This window comes from Ostrinia nubilalis, chromosome Z (assembly GCF_963855985.1).
Source record: "Ostrinia nubilalis chromosome Z, ilOstNubi1.1, whole genome shotgun sequence".
Classification (NCBI taxonomy): Eukaryota; Metazoa; Arthropoda; class Insecta; order Lepidoptera; family Crambidae; genus Ostrinia; species Ostrinia nubilalis.
In genome coordinates, this window is record NC_087119.1 from 1,865,074 (window position 1) to 1,885,025 (window position 19,952).

General features: G+C 45.2%; 1 long non-coding RNA gene across 1 annotated transcript; it reads left to right on the forward strand.

The window, feature by feature from the left end:
* The first annotated feature begins 18,806 nt into the window (after positions 1-18,806).
* On the forward strand, positions 18,807-19,714 carry LOC135087022 (uncharacterized). The gene is made up of 2 exons (XR_010260660.1): positions 18,807-19,037; positions 19,552-19,714. It is a non-coding gene; the product is annotated as an uncharacterized LOC135087022 (long non-coding RNA).
* Positions 19,715-19,952: the final 238 nt, after the last annotated feature.

The following is a 19,952-nucleotide window of genomic DNA, read 5'->3' on the forward strand; positions in this document are numbered from 1 at the left end:
GCAGCGGGTCCGCGCAGAAAGACGTGGGCTCCGTCCACATGCCGACGTAGTCAAACGAGTTGGGGATCGGCGTCGTGCACCATTGGATCGCGGTTCTTAGGTACGGCCTGGAAAAGTAACAATAACAACGTAAGTTCGCCAATCTTTAGCTGTTCCGCTGAGTTTATTGTATCATCTTTGTAAAAGCGCATTAATTTTACTACAGTGATTCTAATATCTATGCGTGCGCACTGAACCACGGGCGTGGCTACTAAGGGGCTAGGAGGGGCAGTGCCCCGGGGCCCCCAAATCCTTACCAGTAAATCTGTTGAAAATTTAACTGAACTTAGAAAATTTAGAAAGCCAAACCAGTTTAGATTGCAGTAGGGCCCCATTTTTTTATTTGACCCAGTTGGTTACCTAGCTACGCCACTGACTGCAACGCCGCAAGTTATCATGTACCAGTTATCCAAGCAGGTAAATGTGGTCTCATCAACATGGATTACATAGAATTAATATAAAAATAGCTGTTACTAAAAACTTCATAAAAGTAAAAGCTTACGTAGTAGTTGGTGTGTCAGGTGCAGAGAACAGCCAAGCTTGTTTGAGATCAGCGCCTTCTAAAAGCACAAACACAAATGTTCCTTAGTTATTTCTTATCAACATAATAAAACTACTTGCAGTGTATTCTAGGCAAATTGCAATTGCTTTTGTGATAATCAGTTTAATTCAACAGTCAATCAAATTGATTCCAGCTTGCTATGTCCTCACAAAACTAGAAACAAAATAATGAGTACTTCTTGTTAACTTACTGGGTGCATGGTAAGCAGTAGCCCGCGCCGACTGCAGAGACAGTATGTGCGTGTTGACGTGCCTCGTGAGGTATCCTCGCAGCGCCAGCTCTTCCAGCGTCACGTCGATGGCCACCGACTCTGTGCTCACACAAGACAGATGCTCAAATATCGCACCGATGAAATTTTAAGGCATTATCATATTACAAATTAAACACTACGCATTTCCCCAAGGAACCCAGTGCAATATCTTTCAGGTCTTTGTCACTAGTAGACAATAGGACAGTGAATATGTCTAAAAGATTTCACCTTGAGCTTCAAAGGAAAATATGTTTAATTTGGTTAGTACAATCATGCCCTAAAATTTCGTTAATCATTAAAATAATAACATTACTATAAGACAGAATCAGACAAACAGTTTTGATTAAATAAACGGTAGCAATATTACGACTTGTGTGTATTTGAAATGACTTATTTATTTTACTGAAACCTTAAACTAAGATAAATAAATAAACATAAAGTAACCTATCAACTATACTTAATTTATAACTTATTCGAATCTTCACAAATAAGTATACAAATGATACAGATTGGAAAACTTCATAAGTAAGCTATTCTTCCTGGCTGTATGTACCAGTCTACCTACAATGCAGGAAATGTTATGAGCATGAGCACCTACGTAGGTTTGCCCTGAGTTTTGACCGTAAGTATCATCATCATCATCAGGACGTTTAGTGTCCACTGAAAGAGTCTCTAATTTACCAGAGGCAGATGAAAGATTTGGCCTACATTCCCCGGGTTGGGGAAGTACATTCACATTTTATCAGACCCTACAAATGTACTCGTACATTTTTAGCAAGTAAATAAGTTAACATTTACTTTTATCAATAAACTATAAAATATAAACTATATGATAAAAAAAAAACTTTAATTAGTTTCTTATAACTATTCAAAGTAGCATGTAGATTTCAGCCAATGGCAGTCCATTTGTAAACGTAAGAAACTGCCAATGAGGGCCTCAAGACGCAATCTTCCACTTTTCATTCAGCCAGTGCGACCTTTTTTCCTAAGGTCGATATCTATGAAGTATTATCATTCAACACTACGTTCCGCCGTAACGTAGTCTTTTCATTCAAGAACTTTCTTTCTCAGCTTTTCATCAGTTCTGCAAAGTTCGCTGGCGTAATTTTAAAAGTAGGAAACTTAAAATTAAACTATAATTAATTTAAAATGTGATTTAACAACTACCGAGACTGGGGTCTGGAAACCCTATTTACTTATAGGTTTTCAATGGCTGTCCACAGCGGGACCTAAGCCTCTTCTAAAGAGAGCCACAAGCCATAATCTCCCACTTTTTTCATCAGCCAGTGCCATCTACTTCTTAAGGTTATAAGAATATGAATAAGTTTCAATATTTCTGCAGTTCTGCGACCAATATTAAAGACTTGTTGCCACTTTAGGTGATTACACTATTATACTACATCCAGTCAACTTGTTATGCGTATTGTAATTAACTAAAACTAGATTAAATTATAGTAAACTACACATAACTTAAAATATTTTATAATGCAGGTGACAATAATTTGGAATCTAACAAAATTATTTTGAACAACAGATACTTATCTTATATATTTTTAAACATTTGAAGGGGTAAGTGGACAAAGGTGTTATCTGACAAAACTGACGAATCGACTTTTTTATTTTTACATGAACATATAGTATAAGATCCCGCTACACAACGACCTTCACCGAGATGCTTATTTGATGAAACATATTTTATATTCAATTTAACATGTCAATAATTATATTGCTTAAGGGTTGCCTAATAAATTTCAGTCCAGGATATGATTAATTAATCATTAAAAAAAGTTTTATTTTTAAATATTTCATCGGTTTGATTATTAAACAAACTCCATACCAATCGAAAGTATGAAGCCCATAGAATATGCAAACGTTAGGTTGCCTATTCTTTTCCAGTCATAACTCTCGGGTTGCCAGGTATAAACAGGTAAATTGATAGAGCATTTTGCATCGGTCTGATAATTTAATCAAATATAAATGAAAATAAAGATTATTTCATTATGAACACGGTGGTATAGGGTTGCCTGCGAAAAATCAGTCCTGAATGACGGTTGTCGAATTTTGTAAAGTGAAATTAAAACTGAAAGGTGACATTTTTCGAGTAGTTGGCAACATTTGGGAAAGACGAGTTGTATGAGGCGTTTGTGTGTCTTGTCAAGAGGTGTCGCTTGGGTGAAGAAATTTCTCCAGTGTTGCCATGCTTTCGGAGATTTGGTCCAAATTTCAGTCCAGGATATGATTAATTAATCATTAAAAAAAGTTTTATTTTTAAATATTTCATCGGTTTGATTATTAAACAAACTCCATACCAATCGAAAGTATGAAGCCCATAGAATATGCAAACGTCAGGTTGCCTATTCTTTTCCAGTCATAACTCTCGGGTTGCCAGGTATAAACAGGTAAATTGATAGAGCATTTTGCATCGGTCTGATAATTTAATCAAATATAAATGAAAATAAAGATTATTTCATTATGAACACGGTGGTATAGGGTTGCCTGCGAAAAATCAGTCCTGAATGACGGTTGTCGAATTTTGTAAAGTGAAATTAAAACTGAAAGGTGACATTTTTCGAGTAGTTGGCAACATTTGGGAAAGACGAGTTGTATGAGGCGTTTGTGTGTCTTGTCAAGAGGTGTCGCTTGGGTGAAGAAATTTCTCCAGTGTTGCCATGCTTTCGGAGATTTGGTCCAAAAATGTCGAAAGTGGAAATAACGACTTCCGGTCAAAAATTTGGATGACGCCTCCTGCAAAAGGGTCGTACAAATGACATTTGACCATTTTCATCTCGATCACCTGGCAACACTTGCAGCTATGGGGAAAAGTATTTTTTTTCGACATGGGTGTCTTTAAAGTTAAGGACGGACAGAAGGAGATATGGCAGAAAAAATCCAAAAATGGGGTTTGGTCGGTTATACGACCCAAATTATGGGAAAAATCCGAAAATTCAGAAAATCAAGATGGCGACCGAGTGAGCGGCCATTTTGTAAAAAGTTTCAGATTTCTGATTTTTCAAATGCATTTTTTGGGCAGTTGGCAACATTTGGGAAACTCGAGTTGTATAGAGCGATTACGTAGTTTGCTAAGGAGTATCGTTTGGAAAAACATCATTTTCCAGTGTTGCCATACTTATTGCATTTTTCGCTTAATCTAGACCATTTTCCGCGCCGAAACCCATTTTTACTTTTTTTCTAACTTAAACCAATCCCGTGAAACAATTCCTTAAAACCACCCAAGTCCCAAAATTTTGTGGCCCCGTAACTGCCAGTGTTGCCAGGTAATCGAGATAAAAATAGTCAAATGTCATTAGTTTGACCTATTTGCAGGAGGCGTCATCCAAATTTTGGACCAAAAGTCGTTATTTCCATTTTTTACATGTTTTGACCAAATCTTTCAAAGTATGGCAACACTGGAAAATGTTGTTTTTCCAAACGATACTCCTTAGCAAACTACGTAATCGCTCTATACAACTCGAGTTTCCCAAATGTTGCCAATTGCCCAAAAAATGCATTTGAAAAATCAGAAATCTGAAACTTTTTACAAAATGACCGCTCACTCGGTCGCCATCTTGATTTTCTGAATTTTCGGATTTTTCCCATAATCTGGGTTGTATAACCGACCAAACCCCATTTTTGGTTTTTTTCTGCCATATCTCCTTCTGTCCGTCCTTAACTTTAAAGACACCCATGTCGAAAAACAAAATACTTTTCCCCGTAGCTGCCAGTGTTGCCAGGTGATCGAGATGAAAATGATCAAATGTCATTTGTACGACTCTTTTGCAGGAGGCGTCATCCAAATTTTTGACCGGAAGTCGTTATTTCCACTTTCGACATTTTTGGACCAAATCTCCGAAAGCATGGCAACACTGGAGAAATTTCTTCACCCAAGCGACACCTCTTGACAAGACACACAAACGCCTCATACAACTCGTCTTTCCCAAATGTTGCCAACTACTCGAAAAATGTCACCTTTCAGTTTTAATTTCACTTTACAAAATTCGACAACCGTCATTCAGGACTGATTTTTCGCAGGCAACCCTATACCACCGTGTTCATAATGAAATAATCTTTATTTTCATTTATATTTGATTAAATTATCAGACCGATGCAAAATGCTCTATCAATTTACCTGTTTATACCTGGCAACCCGAGAGTTATGACTGGAAAAGAATAGGCAACCTGACGTTTGCATATTCTATGGGCTTCATACTTTCGATTGGTATGGAGTTTGTTTAATAATCAAACCGATGAAATATTTAAAAATAAAACTTTTTTTAATGATTAATTAATCATATCCTGGACTGAAATTTATTAGGCAACCCTTAAGCAATATAATTATTGACATGTTAAATTGAATATAAAATATGTTTCATCAAATAAGCATCTCGGTGAAGGTCCTTGTATAGCGGGATCTTAGACTAATAGGTTTTAAGTGATGATAAAATCGACTAATGAGCTCAAAACACGCAATTTTGTTACGTGTCAAATCTTAACAAAGGTGTTATCTGACAAGCATTCATACATTTCAGGATTCAAATGTGGTATGAGCAGATTAACATTTTCAAACACTCATAACTCATTTTGTTAGTTAAGACCTTTGTCCACTCAACCCTTCATTTTTCTAGAAATACTCAGTACTTACTGCGTAATCCTGGGCAGCAGCATCCTTGATAGCTAATTACTTTTAATAGGAACTTACTTTTTGTAGTTTCAGTGTAATTATTATCTAATGTCCCATTCAGAACTCAGATAAATCAGATATTAATATACTACTTACACTACCGTTCATCTTCGTTGAGTTTTCAGCTCTGGACCAGAGACACGAACTGTGCATGAAACGTTCGAGCTCTATGATATTGTAGTTTGGACAAGGCATTTAGAGGGACATTGCACCCCCAACAACTCTCCTTGGCAAGGAGATCATGATAAGTGGCCACAAATCATGACGATGTATGTCACAAAACTAGAATTCCAAATTTTTTCATCCAGCCGTTGCTGTCTTCTTGATAGCAAAAACATTTACCAATCGACGCGTGTGGAACTCAGCCATTATAATCTGCCACGCTAAACGTGGCAGTAAGCCATTTGACAGAATAATAATAATAAATAGCTCTATTTCCAATGCCCGTCTGTTACACTTACAGTAGATTCTTTATAACTTAATACGTGGCACATAACTCGTAGAGACGATGGCCGTTGGGGTAGAAAAGTTCTCGAGTGGCGACCACGGGCTGGAAGACATAGCGTGGGCAGGCTTCCTACTAGGTGGACCGACGATCTGGTAAAGGTCGCGGGAAGAACCTGGATGCGGGTAGCGCAGGACCGTTCATTGTGGAAAACCTTGAGGGAGGCCTTTGTCCAGCAGTGGACGTCATTTGGCTGAAACGAACGAACGAACGATGCACTCTACTCCGTTCGATTCAGCTCTATATCACGCAGCAAACCTACATCAAGGTTGAAAATGCTGTATTCGTAACAATGATGACTGATTTCTCTTAAGACTGATGAATGATGAACCAGCCCCACAGTTGGTTTTTGCCAGTGAACATAGCAAATGGGCCCCTCTTGTTGTTTTTTCGCCAATGATTAATATAATAAAGTCACCTTTACCTTGCTCGTCCAATTTGCACCCCTTCGTTCATAAGGTATTAAGGCTCAAAAATTTGTGGTGACCCTACCACGAAGAGACGTTGGTGTCAACTACTTCTCAGGTGTCTTATAAAAATATGACTGTATGTATACTTACGACAGTTACTTATGTCATGAGATGTACTTTAGCGGAATCAGTCCATGAGACTGGCCCTTGTAGCTAAAAAAATCGCATATCTACCAAAATGTTTCCATTATTGTGTGCTGCACGCAGCTTCATAAAGTCCGCCGGTTACTGACCCTTTGTTTTGTTGCTGAACGTCAGGCCGAAGTGTTGTGTGTAACACTACAGCGATGAGAGGGATTGTCATTGGCTAGCGCTCGCCGTCTGGCCAGTGACACTCTCTCTCGTCGCCAAGCCTAGATTGGTGTCTGTAACTCTGAAGAACGCGTCCGAAGCTAAGTGGTCTGAGTAACGTTGTGGCGACAGGAGGCAGTGTCTGATCACCGACACTGCTTGATGTCGCCAAGCGCAACCCAGCCTAGATTGGTGTCTGTAACGCTTCCAACCGCGTCCCTGGCTAAAGTGGTAGCTGTAATGCTGTAGTAACTACATAGGCTAGTGCCCTCTATCTGATTTTCGATATTGATTCTCGTCGCCAAGCATGTCACGCGTCTTGGTATGTTTGAGCTGCGGCGAAACCCGCTAGCGCTAATGTGGTCTAGATTGGTATGTCTGTAATGCTGCCAAACGTATCCTGGCTAAAGTGATTTGTGTAACGCTGCAGCGACAATAAGAACGGCTTTCCTCTCAATGAAGTCATTGACAAGCGCTTCCCGCATGGACACTCGCTCTCCTCGCCAGACGCATCCAAACCTATTGTGTCTGTAATTCTGCAAATGCTTCGCTGACTAAACACTGCTGCGACTGGACCCTCTACCTGGTCATCGACACTCACCCTCGTCACCAAGCGAGTCACGCGCCAGCGTGGTGTGTTTGAGCTGCAGCTAGGTGCGTTTGCGCTAGCGTAGTGTCTGTAACGCTGCCAAACTCATCCTTGGCTATAGTCGTGTGTTACGCTGCAGCGCCAGGAAGGAAAATCATAGTGTAAGCCAGCGTCCTTCGTCTCGAATTCACTCTCGTCTTCGGGCCAGTCTAAATTGGTGTCTGTAAGGCGTATCTAGCTATGTAACCCTGTCTCAACGAAAGGGACTATTGTCCTCTGTCTGACTACCGACACTCACCCTCGTCGCCAAGCGAGTCACGCGCCAGCATGGTGTTTGAGCTGCAGCTAGGTGCGTTTGTGCTAGCGTAGTGTCTGTAACGCTGCCAAACTCATCCTTGGCTATAGTCGTATGTTCACTGCAGCGCCAGGAAGGAAAATCATAGTGTAAGCCAGCGCCTGTCGTCTCGAATTCACTCTCGTCTTCGGGCCAGTCTAAATTGGTGTCTGTAAGGCGTATCTAGCTATGTAACCCTGTCTCAACGAAAGGGACTATTGTCCTCTGTCTGACTACCGACACTCACCCCGTCGCCAAGCGAGTCACGTGCCGGCGTGGTGTGTTTGAGCTGCAGCTAGGTGCGTTTGCGCTAGCGTAGTGTCTGTAACGCTGCCAAACTCATCCTTGGCTATAGTCGTGTGTTCACTGCAGCGCCAGGAAGGAAAATCATAGTGTAAGCCAGCGCCTGTCGTCTCGCATTCACTCTCGTCTTCGGGCCAGTCTAAATTGGTATCTATAAGGCGTATCTAGCTATGTAACCCTGTCTCAACGAAAGGGACTATTGTCCTCTGTCTGACTACCGACACTCACCCTCGTCTGCAAGCGCGTCGCGCGCTAGTGTGGTGTGTTTGAGCTGCAGCTAGGTGCGTTTGCGCTAGCGCAGTGTCTGTAACGCAGCCAAACTCATCCTTGGCTATAGTCGTGTGTTCACTGCAGCGCCAGGAAGGAAAATCATAGTGTCAGCCAGCGCCTGTCGTCTCGAATTCACTCTCGTCTTCAGGCCAGTCTAAATTGGTGTCTATAACGCGTATCTAGCTATAGATATGTGTGTAACCCTGTCTCAACGGAAGGGACTATTGTCCTCTGTCTGGCTACCGACACTCACCCTCGTCGCCAAGCGAGTCACGTGCCGGCGTGGTGTGTTTGAGCTGCAGCTAGGTGCGTTTGCGCTAGCGCAGTGTCTGTAACGCTGCCAAACTCATCCTTGGCTATAGTCGTGTGTTCACTGCAGCGCCAGGAAGGAAAATCATAGTGTAAGCCAGCGCCTGTCGTCTCGAATTCACTCTCGTCTTCGGGCCAGTCTAAATTGGTATCTATAAGGCATATCTATAGATATGAGTGTAACCCTGTCTCAACGAAAGGGACTATTGTCCTCTGTCTGGCTACCGACACTCACCCTCGTCGCCAAGCGAGTCACGCGCCAGCATGGTGTTTGAGCTGCAGCTAGGTGCGTTTGCGCTAGCGTAGTGTCTGTAACGCTGCCAAACTCATCCTTGGCTATAGTCGTGTGTTCACTGCAGCGCCAGGAAGGAAAATCATAGTGTAAGCCAGCGCCTGTCGTCTCGCATTCACTCTCGTCTTCGGGCCAGTCTAAATTGGTGTCTGTAAGGCGTATCTAGCTATGTAACCCTGTCTCAACGAAAGGGACTATTGTCCTCTGTCTGGCTACCGACACTCACCCTCGTCGCCAAGCGAGTCACGCGCCAGCGTGGTGTGTTTGAGCCGCAGCTAGGTGCGTTTGCGCTAGCGTGTCTGTAACGCTGCCAAACTCATCCTTGGCTATAGTCGTGTGTTCACTGCAGCGCCAGGAAGGAAAATCATAGTGTAAGCCAGCGCCCGTCGTCTCGCATTCACTCTCGTCTTCAGATCAGTCTAAATTGGTATCTATAAGGCGTATCTAGCTATGTAACCCTGTCTCAACGAAAGGGACTATTGTCCTCTGTCTGACTATCGACACTCACCCTCGTCGCCAAGCGAGTCACGCGCCAGCGTGGTGTGTTTGAGCTGCAGCTAGGTGCGTTTGCGCTAGCGTAGTGTCTGTAACGCTGCCAAACTCATCCTTGGCTATAGTTGTGTGTGTTACGCTGCAGCGCCAGGAAGGAAAATCATAGTGTAAGCCAGCGTCCTTCGTCTCGAATTCACTCTCGTCTTCGGGCCAGTCTAAATTGGTGTCTGTAAGGCGTATCTAGCTATGTAACCCTGTCTCAACGAAAGGGACTATTGTCCTCTGTCTGGCTACCGACACTCACCCTCGTCTGCAAGTGCGTCGCGCGCTAATGTGGTGTGTTTGAGCTGCGGCGAGGCGCGCTCTCGTAGAAGCGAGAGAGGCACGTGACACGCCGCCTGCAGCCGCGCTGCCGAGCCACACATATTCGCTTCACCTGCAAATAAAAGTTATTTATGCATCAAAAGTTGTAATAGTGAGTATATCAGTCTTTTAATGACCGTATCCAATGAGGGCTATCGTTTTTATACTCAACAGTTGGCACCCCTGGCGATTGACAGGACCTTACTCTACAGTGGCGCCATCTTGATGAGTGCAAATGCGATAGTCCTCCTACCACTTTCGCGCTCACCAGTTGGCGCCACTGTCTTCGCTACTAGCAAGTGACAGGACCTTACTCTACAGAGGCGCCAACTGGTGAGCCCTAAAACGATAGCCCTCATTATGTGATTTGAGACTTGATTCGTGTTTATGTTGTGAAGGTGTAATTCGGAATTGAACAGTGATAACGTACAGAACGGGAGTCGTGGCCTCTTGACTATGAGCCTCATAGAAGGTAGCTGTAGAAATCTTGCGGTGACCTTTGTCCAACAGTGGACGTCTTATGGTTGGTATTATCAAGTTAGCGACTTACGTATCTTCACCGAGTAGCTGACCACGACGCTTTCTCTCGAGCTGAAGAACGCCTTGTGCAGTAGGACGTGCAGCACGAACTTAATATCGGCGCGTGCGCAGGGTCGCGGCTGCGCGTCACCGGGCGCGGTCAGCTGTGCTTGCAGTGACGTCACCGATCCCGACACGTGGAGACGAGCGCCGTTCCACAATGGACCCGAGTCTTTGGGCAGCTGGCATGCTGCAGAACACACTCTGTGGAAGATGAAAATGGTGTTAATACAAAAAACTTAAACAGACGTTAAATAAATAAATAAATATCCTAAGACATTTTACACTGCGCTTCTAGTCCCAAACTAAGCAAAGCTTGTACTATGGGTACTAGACAACGGATATAAACATACTTATATACTTCTTTTTTTGTAAATACATACTTATTATACAAAGAAAACACCCAGTCCAATACAAACAAATATGTTCATGCACACAAATGTTTGTACTGTGCGGGAATCGAACCCGCTACCTCCGGAATAGTAGTCCGTTTCGAACCACTACACCAAACGGCCGACAAACAGTTAAACTCGTGTTTAAAATTTAAACAAATGTTCAACGCCCCTTTTACATTTTGTAATAACCCCTACAGATTAATTTAATATACGGATCATAAACACATTCGGAAGTAGTTTTGTGGCAGTACAATTTCTGGTAAGATACATAAGAGATCATTTACGAAGCACGCATTTCGTTTTACGACGAACGTAAATGGTTATTTGACTTCAAATTAACATTAGCTACAAAGTAATTAAATTAATTACATACAATAACATTTGTAACATTTCATCGTTCCATAACAAAGTAATCATAAACTGCAAGTACAATTTTGGTCATCTTAGTAACAAAAAATCTCTATCTTAACACAACAATAACAATAGATTTTGTAACAATTTTTGACTGTATTTAAGTAAAAAGTTTGTTCCTTCAATATATAAAAATACAAAATGCATGCTCAGGTAAACAAAGTGAGATGTCAGTGAATGAATGTTGTTTAAAGATATAAATGAACAATAAGCATACTTAGCGCGACAAACCACAAAATACATGTAAATCAACAATCATTTTCTTAACTATATAGTTATTCTTCTTTCTTGCTAATTAGGAGAATGTGCCAGCAGCGGCGCATTGGCGCTGGTACGGATAATAAGCTGTGCCGACCCTTACGGGCGGGGCACTTATTTCCACACCAGCCCCAAAGCGACAACACTGGCAGTATCGACGATTCCAGGAAACAGACTCCTTCAGCTCCTGCATCCATCATTCTTGGTGTTCAAGAGTAGCAGTCGATATTTTGACGCTAATATTGATAAAAAGTAGCTTTACTCTTACGGTCTGTTGACTCTATCAATGCCAGCGACATGACATCAACGCTAAAAATCAAGCAATCTTGCTTTTTAGGAGCAAATGGCCTGATGATAGTATCCTGAAGATGTTCTTTCCCCTTTAAGTAGCTATTTCCTGTACTTAGCTTGTAAGTTTCACAGGCGCAACGTTATCGCGGCGTGATAGTTTCATACATTTGGCCAAACAATAATGACTTTCAACAAAACGTATGAAAATATCTCGCCGAAATCACGTGGTGGACGACCTCCCGATATTCCCTCTTCTTTTCCTTATGAGTGACAAGAACGGTGGGTTTGGAAACCTCAATTCTATCATGCATTAACATGCTTATTATCACTAAAATTCGGTGACAGGCTTAATCATCATCTACCCAAGAAAACAAACAATAACAGCATCAATATAATACAGAAGAATAAACACAATAACACCGGTATTCACAAACGATGCTTGCTTAAGTGAAGCAGCAAATCGTCCGCACAGTCTGTTATTGTTTCTTGTGTCACCTTGTGTGCTTAAGCGCACTGTGAGGCCTCACAGTAATGTTTGTGAATACGGGCGTAATAAGGTACAATAGAAAATCAGATTATGAGCTAATACTATCATTACAGGTTTATCATAGTAAGTAGGAAAAATATGACAAATGTATTGAGAAGATGTTTTAAAATCTTAAATAATCAACAGAAATGAAACATTTGTGATAATCATAACATAGAGGCTAACCTGAAAATCTTGGACAAATTTGTTTAATATCAACATTACAGCATAATCTATTTTATAATACCCTAAAATCATAATCTGTTAAAAAGAACATGGTATATTGTACTGCCACATTCTCCTGGAGGGTGTACCTAAAAAAGATACTGTCCAACTGCCCATGAATGTGCACGTGCAAAATTCATGCAAGACATTCTTTGCTTATCATCAGGTAATGCCCATTAACCACCGTTCTATTAAAACCCAGATGTTAGTAATTAATTAAAAACCAACATGTTTCATACACTCATAGTATGGTCATTGTTAGCTACAGAAATGAAAATATGCTTTAAAACACAAAACTGTATTTCAGATCACAAAGCTAGGTAACCGAATTATATCAGAAACAAGATGGCTAACACCGTTGCTAGGCTGCAGTCCATAGACCATAGCCTAGCACCGGTGTTACCAGATCTGTCGCCAACAGTCATGGTATGACCCATATGTTTAGAGACGCCGCAGACTGCAGACTTTTTGTCAGCCGATAGGTTGGGTCCGCTTCCAAATTGTATGAGAAATCGACCGATACCAAATCGGTGCAGTGTGCGTACTTCCACACACGTCATACTGATTAAAAACCCGACAAATAGTGTGTAGTCTGTGCGGGGACTCTTAAAGAAAATAGTCCACTTACCTATGCGGGTACAACGGTCCAGTAACCACGAAGAGAGCCTTGGGGACTTCTAGGTCCAAGGTAAGAGGGATTTCGCTCGGCCGCTCGTGCATAGAGTGGTCCCAAGGCACGAGCCGCGTGCGCAGCCCGTGCACGTCGATAGTGATGCGCCGCTGCGGTAAGTTGTCGAGAAGGGAGTCGCATTCTTCTACGGTCAGCGTGCGCAATGGCAGTTCTGGAAATACGTTGATTGATGTGAGTACATCGGCAGAGAAATAGCACGCAACATATTGTTGTGTTCCGGCAGTATAAGGTAAGATAGCCAGTTCCTCCGTGTTTGAGGATTCCGGGTGAAGCTCGCTTCCACTTTCGGACTGATCATCACTTACCATCAGGTGAGATACAGGCCAAGAGCTTCCTCGTTGTGGATAAAAAAAAACTTTCCCCCTTTTAGGCGTCATCATCATCATCAGCAGATCATAGTCTGCACTGTAGCATACTCCTACTGTGGAGATCTTGTGGTTAGTCTTTATGGCAGGATAAAGTGGCAGCGAATGGAACTGATGATATCCGTCACAGGACCGATTTATATGTGAAGTAAATAAGTGGTACTTTATCCGGTGGAGACAACGTTTAGATAAAAGTAAGTAGTACACTCTCCTCCCCTCCTCTTTTACCCTTTCAAATTTTCTTCGAATGTGTCTGGATGTGGCTGAATGAAAAATTGGGAGGGAGTATACCTGGCTCCTGCAGCGGCGGCAGCTCGGCCAGCAGCGCCTGCAGCGCGGCCAGCCGGTGCAGCAGCTCCGTGCACACTCGCAGCTCCAGCGGCCGCAGCTGACGTCACGCGCCCGCCTCGGGCCGGGCGCGTCGCTGGTGACGTCATACCTGGCTCCTGCAGCGGCGGCAGCTCGGCCAGCAGCGCCTGCAGCGCGGCCAGCCGGTGCAGCAGCTCCGTGCACACTCGCAGCTCCAGCGGCCGCAGCTGACGTCACGCGCCCGCCTCGGGCCGGGCGCGTCGCTGGTGACGTCATACCTGGCTCCTGCAGCGGCGGCAGCTCGGCCAGCAGCGCCTGCAGCGCGGCCAGCCGGTGCAGCAGCTCCGTGCACACTCGCAGCTCCAGCGGCCGCAGCTGACGTCACGCGCCCGCCTCGGGCCGGGCGCGTCGCTGGTGACGTCATACCTGGCTCCTGCAGCGGCGGCAGCTCGGCCAGCAGCGCCTGCAGCGCGGCCAGCCGGTGCAGCAGCTCCGTGCACACTCGCAGCTCCAGCGGCCGCAGCTGACGTCACGCGCCCGCCTCGGGCCGGGCGCGTCGCTGGTGACGTCATACCTGGCTCCTGCAGCGGCGGCAGCTCGGCCAGCAGCGCCTGCAGCGCGGCCAGCCGGTGCAGCAGCTCCGTGCACACTCGCAGCTCCAGCGGCCGCAGCTGACGTCACGCGCCCGCCTCGGGCCGGGCGCGTCGCTGGTGACGTCATACCTGGCTCCTGCAGCGGCGGCAGCTCGGCCAGCAGCGCCTGCAGCGCGGCCAGCCGGTGCAGCAGCTCCGTGCACACTCGCAGCTCCAGCGGCCGCAGCTGACGTCACGCGCCCGCCTCGGGCCGGGCGCGTCGCTGGTGACGTCATACCTGGCTCCTGCAGCGGCGGCAGCTCGGCCAGCAGCGCCTGCAGCGCGGCCAGCCGGTGCAGCAGCTCCGTGCACACTCGCAGCTCCAGCGGCCGCAGCTGACGTCACGCGCCCGCCTCGGGCCGGGCGCGTCGCTGGTGACGTCATACCTGGCTCCTGCAGCGGCGGCAGCTCGGCCAGCAGCGCCTGCAGCGCGGCCAGCCGGTGCAGCAGCTCCGTGCACACTCGCAGCTCCAGCGGCCGCAGCTGACGTCACGCGCCCGCCTCGGGCCGGGCGCGTCGCTGGTGACGTCATACCTGGCTCCTGCAGCGGCGGCAGCTCGGCCAGCAGCGCCTGCAGCGCGGCCAGCCGGTGCAGCAGCTCCGTGCACACTCGCAGCTCCAGCGGCCGCAGCTGACGTCACGCGCCCGCCTCGGGCCGGGCGCGTCGCTGGTGACGTCATACCTGGCTCCTGCAGCGGCGGCAGCTCGGCCAGCAGCGCCTGCAGCGCGGCCAGCCGGTGCAGCAGCTCCGTGCACACTCGCAGCTCCAGCGGCCGCAGCTGACGTCACGCGCCCGCCTCGGGCCGGGCGCGTCGCTGGTGACGTCATACCTGGCTCCTGCAGCGGCGGCAGCTCGGCCAGCAGCGCCTGCAGCGCGGCCAGCCGGTGCAGCAGCTCAGTGCACACTCGCAGCTCCAGCGGCCGCAGCTGACGTCACGCGGCCGCCTCACTGGTGACGTCATACCTGGCTCCTGCAGCGGCGGCAGCTCGGCCAGCAGCGCCTGCAGCGCGGCCAGCCGGTGCAGCAGCTCCGTGCACACTCGCAGCTCCAGCGGCCGCAGCTGACGTCACGCGGCCGGGTGCGTCACTGGTGACGTCATACCTGGCTCCTGCAGCGGCGGCAGCTCGGCAAGCAGCGCCTGCAGCGCGGCCAGCCGGTGCAGCAGCTCAGTGCACACTCGCAGCTCCAGCGGCCGCAGCTGACGTCACGCGGCCGCCTCGGGCCGGGCGCGTCGCTGGTGACGTCATACCTGGCTCCTGCAGCGGCGGCAGCTCGGCCAGCAGCGCCTGCAGCGCGGCCAGCCGGTGCAGCAGCTCCGTGCACACTCGCAGCTCCAGTGGTCGCAGCTGCACCTTTATGTTGCATGCCTCGGCCCAATCACTGTGGGCGATTAAGTATTTTTAATGAACACCTTTAATTTGAAAGAAAACAGACTTCTCCAATCAAATTTTTGTGAGCTTTATTACTTATCAGAAGCAAAAAAAAAAAACTTCATCCAATTCTTCCACCGTCACAATAAAAAAAAGTTGAAAGTCGTACCTGAATTGAAAGTCAAGCGGGGGATTATCATAGGGATTCGTATACTGGTCGGGCGGCGCGCGCTCGTGAGTGTATTCCGCGTACAAAACCGGCGCCATTTTGAGCCACAGCTCGTCCATTTCCTCCGTCATCTCTGGGGAAGGGGTTGTGCTTTCCTCTGATTGGCCCATGTCTGGCTGGGAGGGCTGGCCGGTCATAGAGCGAAAGTCGGTCTACAAACAAAGAAAAAATCATTCAATGGATTTTGACATTTCTGTCAATGTCATGTCAAAAATAACCAATCATGCAGCATTAAGACCTCGCGTCTACGTATTGCCATCTGGCGGATTTTTCAATCGCGAAAACCCTCATTGGATAAAAAGAATAGTATTCTGGTGCAACCAAGTTGTCGCTAAATGTGATGGAGTGGCTTGAAAAGCTGAACTCGTTCTTAGTGCAATCTCAATCTTTATATTTTGATGACGTGACAGGCTATCATTTAACTTAGTTAACATTAACCATTTTTGACCCAGTTCAGGACCGGTAGACTCACCGGGACATACGGCGACGACCGCAACTCTTCGTCAGCTGCGCGCGCTAGCTCCACTTTGATGTCACTCAGATCTTCTTCTGGCCACACCCACGGCTCCTCTTCTTCTTCAGTTTGGCACTTGTGGAGGTATGAGGTAGGCTCGTCTTTCAACTAAAGAAAAACATACTTTCTGAACTCTTTATTCTTCAACCCATTACATTTACAAATTCATCAATATTATTCTTTAGACAAACATTCTTTTGACCAAGCTATTTATAAATTGAATCAAGTACTCGTATACTCACGGCGTCTAAGCTAAGGTGACCGCAGACGCATTTGCCGCGTGAGAACAGAGAAATGGACCTGAATCCGATACGCAATTTTATCAGGGTCGGCGAGCGGATGGAACTCTTGATGGCCGCATGAGTTGCAGACAGTTCTAGAACGGCGCGAGCTCGCTTGCGCACTCCGCTTTCTAGCTCCATCACCTATGTTAAAGAATCAAAAGTATTATTGAGTTGTGCTATGACACAGAATAAGTAATAGTACAGGTACAGAAGGATTACTCCGCAAGACGATTTAAATAAATGCGAGTCTTGCTACGACGCGATACAGTGGAATTCAGCTCGCACAGCACTACGTACCTACAATTTTATTCACCTACAAGTTTTGTCTCTTTCTATCGCGTGCCTCTGAACTCTTCTTACGCTGTTAGGGTTGCTGTCTAGTGAAAAAATAATTAATCTAGGTACTTATTTGTAATGAGGTACGTATGTAGGTAAGTATGCATTCATTATGGAAAACCTTGGGAGAGGCCTTTGTCCAGCAGTGGACGTCATTTGGCTGAAACGAACGAACGAATTCTGAGCAGTAGTCATGGTAGGTTAGGTTCCTATACTATCCTAAGAATTATTGATTACCTACATGGCCAACATACCTTTCAGCATCTTTGGGAAGCGAAAAAAAAGATAAATCCGGTAGATTTCTTTTCGAATTTTAACACCCGAACGCCGCACAATATTTCTTTCTCTTTATGTCCATTTTTAAATAATACTTCGATCATAGAATTATAATCATACTACAACGCACGCCAGCGTCCTGAGGGGCGCGCGCGTGACACTCGACTGATATAATACCCGCCGGCGGGGTGCTTCGCTGTAGGTAATTATCGGATGTACCGCGCGGAGTGAGCCAGGCCTGGCTATGAGTGAGTGCATCTTCTTTGTAGCCAGGATCTCGTCAATAAAAACCCAACAAGTGAAGGTCAAGTTTGCCCCAGTGTAAAGTTAAACTGTCATTGGACCCGCAACGAAATTAATCAGAAGAACATAGAAGTTCGAAGTTAGGGATCGACTCGATCATCTAGCATCTGATACAAGAGGTGTAAGCTTACCTTGAAAACCAGCGACACATCATCCAAGTAGGCTACAAAGTGGACTGGTATCGGCATGGCCGGGCTAGGCGTCTCCTCCGCGGTGCCCTCGCGGTCCATCCACGTGGGAAGCCACGACCACGCCCAGTCGGACCAGCTACCCTGGCGCGCGGGCTCTGCAGAGTTCGATGACGTGGCATCTGGAGAAAATAGTCATTAAATTTCTACTGCAGGAGAAGGAGCATCAGGATTTGGCCTACAATCTACATGCTGGACAGACGGTTTGGGGAGGCATGATGTTTGCATATTTCTCCTTTCTAATAAGAGAGTGAGCGTGGACTTCTACTTCATATTCTTGATCAGATTGTGCTAAAAAAATGGTTCGCTTCAGAAACTAAGTTCGGTCGGTTGATGGAACTTTGTCAGTCGCCTAGGATTTTACATCCACTCGATGACAGCAGATGGCAAATTTTATTTAGCTGCCAAAACCATTTTCCGCTTTGTCTTATTCCACCAGCAACGGGAATCAAACGCAGGCCAGCTTGTGATCGTAATTAGTCGATATTTGAACTACCTGAAGATTTCGCTTTCTCTGAAATCTTTTAATAATAAATAGACATATCTGAGTAGAATACACGATGTATACTTACGTAGAGGTTGCATTTGGGACATAGAAGATTTAGGGATAGGTGGGGGCGGCTTGTCTTCCATCAATGGCCTCTCCCTCAGGAGTCGCAGAAGGAGTATCAGTTGGTCGCTGGTGACGCCCCACGCGAGTTTGGAAGACCGAAGGTGCACGCTGAGACTGCTCGCGCGGCGAGTCTTTGCCGACACCAATCGGGTGAGAACCCTAAGAAGAAATACGATGTTAAAATAGGTACTCCTACGAAAAATGTACTAGTGCGCAATAGCTTTTTCGTTGGAATCCTGGATTGGATTCCCTGGCTCCACCTCAGAATACGGAACAAACCAGAAACCGTCAACGGGCGTAAATGTGTATTCATATAAATTACTCCAAATCGCACTAATTTGACTTTAGAGCAATTAGTCAATGGCCGGCGCGCGCATTGTTTACATATCCGTCAGATTGACACTTTATAATTAAATTATGCCGTCTTGTGCCGTTCCAACATGTAAGAATGCTACTGGAATTACGAAGAAAGTGCATGGGATCATGTTTTATCCGTAAGTAGCACATTTCCAATTCATTTTAATTAAATAATAATTTTCAAAAAAAATCACGGTTGTATTTTGTAAGTGTTGCCACAGGTCAACGGAATATTTTACCCTACTTTTTTATATTGAATTACATTTGTCTATAAAAAATTCACGCGTTAATTTTGTTAGCGTTACCACAGAATAATGGAATATTTTCCCCATCCTTTTTGTTTTAATTAGTTTTTAGTGTAATTTCATCCATGACATGACAACCTGATTAATTAAATTATAAGTGCCACTTGTGGTCTAAACTGAATAAATATTTTTGATTTTGATTTGATTTCAATATATTGAATTAATTTATAATATTACTCCCTAATAATGAGGAGATAATAAATTACTATCGTGAATTTCATACTTTCCCATTTATTCAAAAGTAAGGCATTGGTATCAACAGATCAGCAGCAGCAATATTTGTATATTTAATAATAATTTTAAGTAATTAATTATTGCTTACATACTTACTCTGATTTTCTTTCAGGATACACAGCCAGAGTTGCCTCGCAATCAAATTCAAGTATTGGTGATGTTTTTGATTTGGATTCTGTTTTTGACTCCAAGAAAAGTTAAACTAAAAGCACTACTGCGCCGTAAACAAATGTTTTGTTGTCGATATGTTTACATAATAAAGAACCTTAAGTTTCTTTTTTGTTTTACTTGGCATTCTAAAATTTATATTCGACTTTTGTAATTGACTTTTAAATAACATATTATACCTACATATACACTCGCGAGCAAAACGAGTTCGTTTTGGGCAGCCTTCGGGAGTGGACGTGCGCAACACGTGCGCTCCAGACGGTCCGACCCTAAAAGGCACTTACAAATGGCGTTTGACGCCGACGCGACGGTGAAACCCAAATGTTCTAACAGTGAATTACCCGA